The following is an 8,317-nucleotide window of genomic DNA, read 5'->3' on the forward strand; positions in this document are numbered from 1 at the left end:
GAGTGAGGAGTTGCAGGGGAGGGCTGCTCTTTGAGCTTGGAAACTCAGAAACCTGGAGACTCCTGAGCTTATCTTGGTAATGTAAAATATATATATTTTTCTCTTTTTGTCTGGCAGTTTGCCAAAATCACAGTTGGCGCTCTGCTCTGTGTGTGCATGATTGTTTGTCCTGTCTGTCTCTGCGTTGCCCTGTCCCAGGTTGTATCTCGCCTGTTGATCGTTGGAGAAAGGCTCCTGCACCCCTGTTGGTCCCACTAGGGATAACAGCCAATCATTCTTACTCTGTAAGAGTGGTAGATTTGTTAAATGCTTATGCTGCCTTTTAACATTGCTTGAAAGCACAGTTGTGTCCAGAGCTTCTTGCTTTGTATCAGGAAACAAATCTTAAAAATATGATGTAACTTCTTTAATTAAGATTTTACACATGCAAATCTTCCTATACACATGCACCCTCATTTATGAATACACAAACATGAAAATGTCAGCCATTTCATTTTTACAATATTAAAAAACTCAACTCACAACTGCACATTGTGATTTATGAGCATATTTATATTTCATGGATTTTTACATTTTTTTATTTACATTTACACTCATCCCATCCACACATGCACGAAGCAGAAATCCTCAGCCATTTTATTTTACAAAGCTTTATTTACAACTATACAGTCTGATTTACAAGCACCACAATTTATATGACTAAAATCTGTGTCCATATATAGACTGAATATGCTTCAAAAATGTATGAAATATGTAATGATAAAACTGCAAAAACATCAAGATTGAGTTTGTAAAATACATTTTACTGAGGAACGTCTGTCAGACTTTGCTAACTTAGGTTCAGAGCTGTTCCTCCATCTCCACACGTCCTCCACTCAACCCACTATGGTAATGACCTCCTCCTCTCAATTCAATTATTTTGACAGAAACCAATATTGTGTTCCTTTGATGTTATGCTCCATGAGTGTCTCAGATGCTATTTTGTTTCATTTTATCACACTCAAGTGGTAACACTGACTCCCTACAGAACTCCCCACCATGACCTTCAAAGATGCTCTGAAAGTCTTGCTAAACCTCCAGACATACTACTTAAAGTCAAGTCACCTGATGTAGCCAAGAAATAAAAAATAAAAAAATAATAAAAACAGTAATTTCTTTTTGATTCGCCAAAACGTCACTTGAAAGGTTGCCTCAGCAAATTGTGAATGTGTGTGTGTGTGCATGTGTCAATGTGTGGATTGTGCACATTTTTCCTTTTCTTGCACTAATTCTGTCCATATAAGAGCAACAATGTCCTCCATATCTTCTTTCTCTCCTTCACTGCAGGTAACATGCAGTGCAGACGAACTCTGTTTGCAAAGGTACTGGTGGCCCCTTTTTTTAAATCAAAGAACAGTACATTGCTGAATGAAGAAGCGAGGACAGTTGTTTCACCAATGCCTTTTTATGTGCACATAAACGTCAATCTTATCTGCTAATAATTAAACCAAATCTTGCCCTTGCCAACTGGAACCACTGAAATCCCAAATGCTCTCCCTGACTGTCAGGGCTCAGTTTTTTGTTAGTATCTTTAGAGGATTGTTACTATAAAGTCCTGAGGGTTAGAGTCCCATTTAAATGGCGTTTTAACTAAAGTTCTAAAAAGGGGTGCGGGTTTTAATGTTTTTTATTTATTTATTTATTTATGTATTTTTATTTTGTATTTATTATTTTGATTGTTCACTCAATGTCACATGACTCTGTGTTTTTGTTTTTAATGATGTAAAGCACTTTTGATTGATTGATATCCTATAAACAACAGTACTTCAGACAGCCCAATGTATAGATTCAAGAAAAAAAGAAAGAAAAAAAGGCCTGTGGTCCATAATTTGTCTTCTTTAAGTTGACCTTCAAGAACTGCACTGCACTTCAGTCCCATGAATGTTCTTTCATCCACAGTACCCTCCATATATGAAGAGTAGCTAATGTAATGGTGTCCATAGCAACAGCAACGGTAATGGTATTTGAACGACAAATGACTAATGTCCCTCTAGAAACAGTTGAGGATGCATGGAATTAATCTATTCAAGCAAATTGTGAGTTAATCTATTGAGAACTTTTTAGTTTTGGGATCAGTTTACAGCAAAATATAAAAGAAGATTAAATCAAAATTCACTAAATGTTTTAAGGTGTATTAGCACCCATTAAACATGAGCTAACTATTTGGGTAAGTTGGAGTTTTTGAAGTAATACTGAATATTCTGAATTGAATACATTAAAATTAACAATGATATCATGTGTCAAATAGATTTTACAAAATAGTGTTTCTTAAAACATGGAAGGGATTGTTTGATTGCTGCATCTCTCCTGCTATAATCCGAAATAATAGGTGGTTGAACCAAGACATGCAAGAAGGTCTAACCTGAACATTTATATCATTTAATAAACTTAGTTGTATCAAATTTTTCCCCAAAACTGCCAAAAACAGATTGGCAAATATGATAAACCCAATAAATGAAGGTAATTTAGTTAAAACATATTTTATAGAAGGGTTTTAAGAGAACAAATTGTTCAAAGGTTAAATTTGTTGAACTTTTGGGATTTAAAACCATGATAAGAATAAAATAAATCAGTTAAATATGTAGTGACAGGGTTAACATTATTCTTGTAAAACAGGCTAATCATTCTATGAGGATCTTAAATGAAAAGAAAATATGAGGATTCAAATGAAAATTGGTCTAAATTGGGATTTACAAATTACCAATAATGGAACTGCTTATAGGGGGTCAAAAAGATTGAAAGAATTAAAATAAATAAATAAATAAATAAATCAAGTTCTGTGTGTAATTGTTGATCCAAGGTAATAATGTCTAAACATTTCTCATAATTATAATTTACAGTAATAAATAAATAAATAAATCAAGTTCTGTGTGTAATTGTTGATCCAAGGTAATAATGTCTAAACATTTCTCATAATTATAATTTACAGTTTTTGGTTTGAGACAAAGTAGGGTAGTCTTTTATTACATGACTGGAACATATTAAAAGGGATCTTAATTGAACACGTATCATTAACTTTTCACACTATCGATATTTTACAAGTCTTTAGTGTAGCGGGTTGCTTCTGATTAAACAAGGACTATTTGATTGAATTTAATTAAAATACAAACGATATGCCATCACTTAAAACAAGCAATGTTATTTTTGGAGGTTGAAATATACCATGTGTTACTTATTTTAAGCATTTCTTTAACTAATATTTAAGCATTTCTTTAACTATTATGAAGAGGGGAACTTAAATAACAGATGTTATTGATATATTGATGCTCTATTGGCTTAGTATGGGAAAAATGCCTGAGATATAAGGCAATGGCCTTCAGCTTCAAGGAGCAGCCTTTAAAAAAAAAACACAAAAAACATTATGTTTACTAATTAGATGATGCACAATCTTAAAGAATCTTCCTTGCTCTCCTCATCACCTGTGGATGCTGCTGTTCCCTGCCTGAGGTCCTTGGCTGTACAGTGCATCACTTCCAACAGAGAGAAGGGCAGTGGTCCCNATTTGATTTCATAATTTCAGTCTTCGCATGTGCAGCAACGATTTGTAAATTGATGAGGCAAAAAAAAAAAAAAAAAACGTCCTAAAAACACTTATCGAAAAACTTGAGTTTTCTTCAAAACTGGCTTGTTTCCATTAAGCAAATTTGATTTCATAATTTCAGTCTTCGCATGTGCACATTGATGGTTAATGGAAATGGTAATACAGCGACTGCTGCTTTGCAGCTAGAACATCCGGAGTTTGAATCCCATCTGGGGTCTTTCTGCATGGAGTTTGTATTTTCCTGCACTCATGTAAGCAAAGACTAATACAAACAATGAATAAACCTAGGGAACTAATTCAAGGCAACAAATTATAACTACTACACAAATGTGGACGCTAAAACATTATTACACTGCAATGTTTCAAATTATTAGTATGTTTAGCTACTCCAGAGAAAAGTTTCTTGTTTCTAGCAAGGGATTCTGGGATTCCTCCACTTCCTGGTGTCGCATCATAAAAAGTCCTCTCCACCAGCCAGCTCTTTAAATCTCAGCAAAAATAAATGAAGACTGTTAATGATATGGGCAAACGTGAAAGGTGCTCATCAGATGTGTGCACACATATATGAACAATTTTAAGTCAATATGAGGGAAAAAGTGAAACTGAGAAAACAAATACTAACACTGTGAAACGACTGAAACCTTTGCGACAATGTTTGATCTCTGTTAAACACGGGGAATGTTAATCTGTGACATTTATTCTGCAAACACTTGAAGGAAGGTTTAGATGCAGAGCTTGCATGAACCAGAATACTAATAAATTTTCAAAACTCTGCACACCTAGAACATTTTTCATGTAACTTGATGAAAGGCAGAATATAAAAACTTAAGGCACCTGAAACATTAGATGAATAATAACAATTATTATTATTATTATTATTATTATTATTATTATTATTATTATTATTATTATTGTTATTATTAATGATAATAATAATAGATATTCAACATTAATGTTTAGCTCATCCACATGTTGTGGATCTGTCTACTTTCACTCATTATCATTTTCCAGTAATGACTTAAAGCTGAAACGACACACTTCACTGCACTCAATAAACTATGGGCTCTCAGAGAAGCTTATTATTTTTACATTTCTGCCTGTTCCAAGCCCCCATCCTCGTCGCTCTCATTTTGTTTTTTTCCTCATTTCATTTTTTTTTAGACCCACTCGCTTACTTTTGGAAAAATCAGGAGCCTAAGTCTCCCTCACCCGGCTCCCCCCCTGCTCTCGGCTCTGATGAAGTATGACCAGAAGACCGAAATAAACCTCTCAGACACAGCTGCCTTTGCTCTGCTGAGGAGTAAAAGTACTTGGAACTCCAGATTAGCAGCAAGTGGTTAATGGGTAGAAGTAAAAAAATAAAATTAAAAAAGCCAAAATTAGGCTGTAAAAAAATCAGAAAATGAATGTAGTATTGCAGAATTAAGCGAATTCAGAGAAAACTCTGCAAAGCTAGAATAGCCAAAGCAATAGCCTTGGTATTGTTGCCTGTTGGTAGATGCGAAGGTCAGTGTGTTTCATTTTGGTCTCTGTCTTAGCTTTTATTATCTTCCAGTTTAATTTACTCATATGGACTCATCAGCCTCTTTATTAGGTACACCTGCTCTTTTTTTTACTATGTACAAAGTGGAACGGTCACTTCCAGTGATTACATGGAAGAAAAGTGGCACTATAACATCAACCAAGTAACAACGTGACCTTCAGCTGTTATACAAATGACATATATATCAAATATTACTTAAAAGAAATTTGACTTTGTAATGTCATGCCTTGAAATTGGGTCTTTCTCTGCTCTTTCTGACACTCAGCCTTCAGGAAGTCATCACATCTCTTCTCTAACATTTTTACCAGCGTTGCACTGAGAAGTAGTCCCTTTAATGAGCTCAGCAGATGCATAGTTCTACCAGGTGTTTGCTTATTGCTGCTGGCTAGTCTGAAGGAGCCGAGTGAGGAGTTGCAGGGGAGGGCTGCTCTTTGAGCTTGGAAACTCAGAAACCTGGAGACTCCTGAGCTTATCTTGGTAATGTAAAATATATATATTTTTCTCTTTTTGTCTGGCAGTTTGCCAAAATCACAGTTGGCGCTCTGCTCTGTGTGTGCATGATTGTTTGTCCTGTCTGTCTCTGCGTTGCCCTGTCCCAGGTTGTATCTCGCCTGTTGATCGTTGGAGAAAGGCTCCTGCACCCCTGTTGGTCCCACTAGGGATAACAGCCAATCATTCTTACTCTGTAAGAGTGGTAGATTTGTTAAATGCTTATGCTGCCTTTTAACATTGCTTGAAAGCACAGTTGTGTCCAGAGCTTCTTGCTTTGTATCAGGAAACAAATCTTAAAAATATGATGTAACTTCTTTAATTAAGATTTTACACATGCAAATCTTCCTAGACACATGCACCCTCATTTATGAATACACAAACATGAAAATGTCAGCCATTTTATTTTTTACAAGATTAAAAAACTCAACTCACAACTGCACATTCTGATTTATGAGCATATTTATATTTCATGGATTTTTACATTTTTTTATTTACATTTACACTCATCCCATCCACACATGCACGAAGCAGAAATCCTCAACCATTTTATTTTACAAAGCTTTATTTGCAACTATGCAGTCTGATTTACAAGCACAACAATTTATATGATTAAAATCTGTGTCCATATATACTGAATATGCTTCAAAAATGTATGAAATATGTAATGATAAAACTGCAAAAACATCAAGATTGAGTTTGTAAAATACATTTTACTGAGGAACGTCTGTCAGACTTTGCTAACTTAGGTTCAGAGCTGTTCCTCCATCTCCACACGTCCTCCACTCAACCCACTATGGTAATGACCTCCTCCTCTCAATTCAATTATTTTGACAGAAACCAATATTGTGTTCCTTTGATGTTATGCTCCATGAGTGTCTCAGATGCTATTTTGTTTCATTTTATCACACTCAAGTGGTAACACTGACTCCCTACAGAACCCCCCCACCATGACCTTCAAAGATGCTCTGAAAGTCTTGCTAAACCTCCAGACATACTACTTAAAGTCAAGTCACCTGATGTAGCCAAGAAATAAAAAATAAAAAAATAATAAAAACAGTAATTTCTTTTTGATTCGCCAAAACGTCACTTGAAAGGTTGCCTCAGCAAATTGTGAATGTGTGCATGTGTCAATGTGTGGATTGTGCACATTTTTCCTTTTCTTGCACTAATTCTGTCCATATAAGAGCAACAATGTCCTCCATATCTTCTTTCTCTCCTTCACTGCAGGTAACATGCAGTGCAGACGAACTCTGTTTGCAAAGGTACTGGTGGCCCCTTTTTTTAAATCAAAGAACAGTACATTGCTGAATGAAGAAGCGAGGACAGTTGTTTCACCAATGCCTTTTTATGTGCACATAAACGTCAATCTTATCTGCTAATAATTAAACCAAATCTTGCCCTTGCCAACTGGAACCACTGAAATCCCAAACGCCCTCCCTGACTGTCAGGGCTCAGTTTTTTGTTAGTATCTTTAGAGGATTGTTACNAACATTATGTTTACTAATTAGATGATGCACAATCTTAAAGAATCTTCCTTGCTCTCCTCATCACCTGTGGATGCTGCTGTTCCCTGCCTGAGGTCCTTGGCTGTACAGTGCATCACTTCCAACAGAGAGAAGGGCAGTGGTCCCAATAGAACCCCACCTGCCTATCAGATGATTTCCCGGAACCGAAAGACGACCGTGGAACTCTAGCTTTCTAGAGCATATGGACAGTACTAGTATCTAGTACATAGAAAATAATATTTTTCCTTTACTTTAGTATTCATTATATAATCCATTAATTGTGCTTTTGTTGTTTTTTCTGTTGCAGAATGAAGTCCAATCCTTTCTGGGTGTGCCGGGATGTGAGACTGTGGGCGCCTTCCATGGTTGGTGGACCAGTTTACAGCTAAAACGTAACATTGAATCCTGTCAGGGTTTTCCATCGGGCTGCGCCGGCTCTGCATCTGGACACATGCAGAATCTGATTTGTCGTTGATAGGTCTTGTATAACAAAGACTGATCTGATTTGATTTTATTGATCTCATTACAAGTAAATCTGACTGCATTTTTATTCTTATTTACTCATTTGATTTTATTAGTCTCATTACATTTTAAATGTACTGCATTTTATACTCATTTACTCACTTTAGTTTATTAATATCATTATGTTTTATTGTACTGCCTGTAATGCTTATTTACTCAATTGGTTTGAAATTTTATCATTGTATTCGTTTTATATTCTGTTACCCTTAAATACTCATTACCTCTAAGATATTCTTAACATTTCATTTCATTTGTTAATGCATCCTTTCTATGGTTTATTAACTTTTATTAACTCTTAACATTTTATTCATTTTATGGTTTGTTAATGTTCACATATTTTCTTCTTTTTAACATTTTAACATCTTTTAACATTTTATTTCTTTACATATTCTTCATTAGATTGTAAAGGAAACTGTTAGGATGGCCCTTAGCGGCTGGAGGAAGTAGGAGACTTGAGGCAGAGAAACTGTGCAAACCCACTGGGTGTTTATTCACCAACATTTAACAGACAAACAACCCTGCTTACAGTGGCCTAGGGTCTGAGCAGCAACACACACTGTGGCCAACATGCAGCCTTTTATAGTCGCTGCATGTTGGCAATAGTCACAAACCCACCAAGAAACAGGGAAAAACAAAATCCATACGCACAAAGTTTGACAAACAAACTAACTAAAT

The 8,317-nt window shown here is 35.5% G+C and overlaps 2 long non-coding RNA genes across 2 annotated transcripts in view; one reads left to right on the forward strand and one right to left on the reverse strand.

Annotated features, from left to right (window-relative positions):
* Positions 1-3,535, reverse strand: part of LOC107838373 (uncharacterized) — a 12,472-nt gene extending 8,937 nt beyond the window's left edge. Inside the window, exon 1 of the long non-coding RNA XR_001664428.1 lies at positions 3,234-3,535. This is a non-coding gene — a long non-coding RNA (uncharacterized LOC107838373). The remainder of the gene's footprint in view (positions 1-3,233) is intronic.
* The window catches only part of LOC107838372 (uncharacterized), an 11,880-nt gene extending 4,226 nt beyond the window's left edge, over positions 1-7,654 (forward strand). The window contains exons 2-3 of the long non-coding RNA XR_001664427.1: positions 2,527-2,530; positions 7,428-7,654. This is a non-coding gene — a long non-coding RNA (uncharacterized LOC107838372). The remainder of the gene's footprint in view (positions 1-2,526; positions 2,531-7,427) is intronic.
* The last annotated feature ends 663 nt before the right edge of the window (positions 7,655-8,317 follow it).

The sequence above is a fragment of the Poecilia formosa genome, unplaced genomic scaffold (assembly GCF_000485575.1).
Source record: "Poecilia formosa unplaced genomic scaffold, Poecilia_formosa-5.1.2 Scaffold245, whole genome shotgun sequence".
Lineage (NCBI taxonomy): Eukaryota > Metazoa > Chordata > Actinopteri > Cyprinodontiformes > Poeciliidae > Poecilia > Poecilia formosa.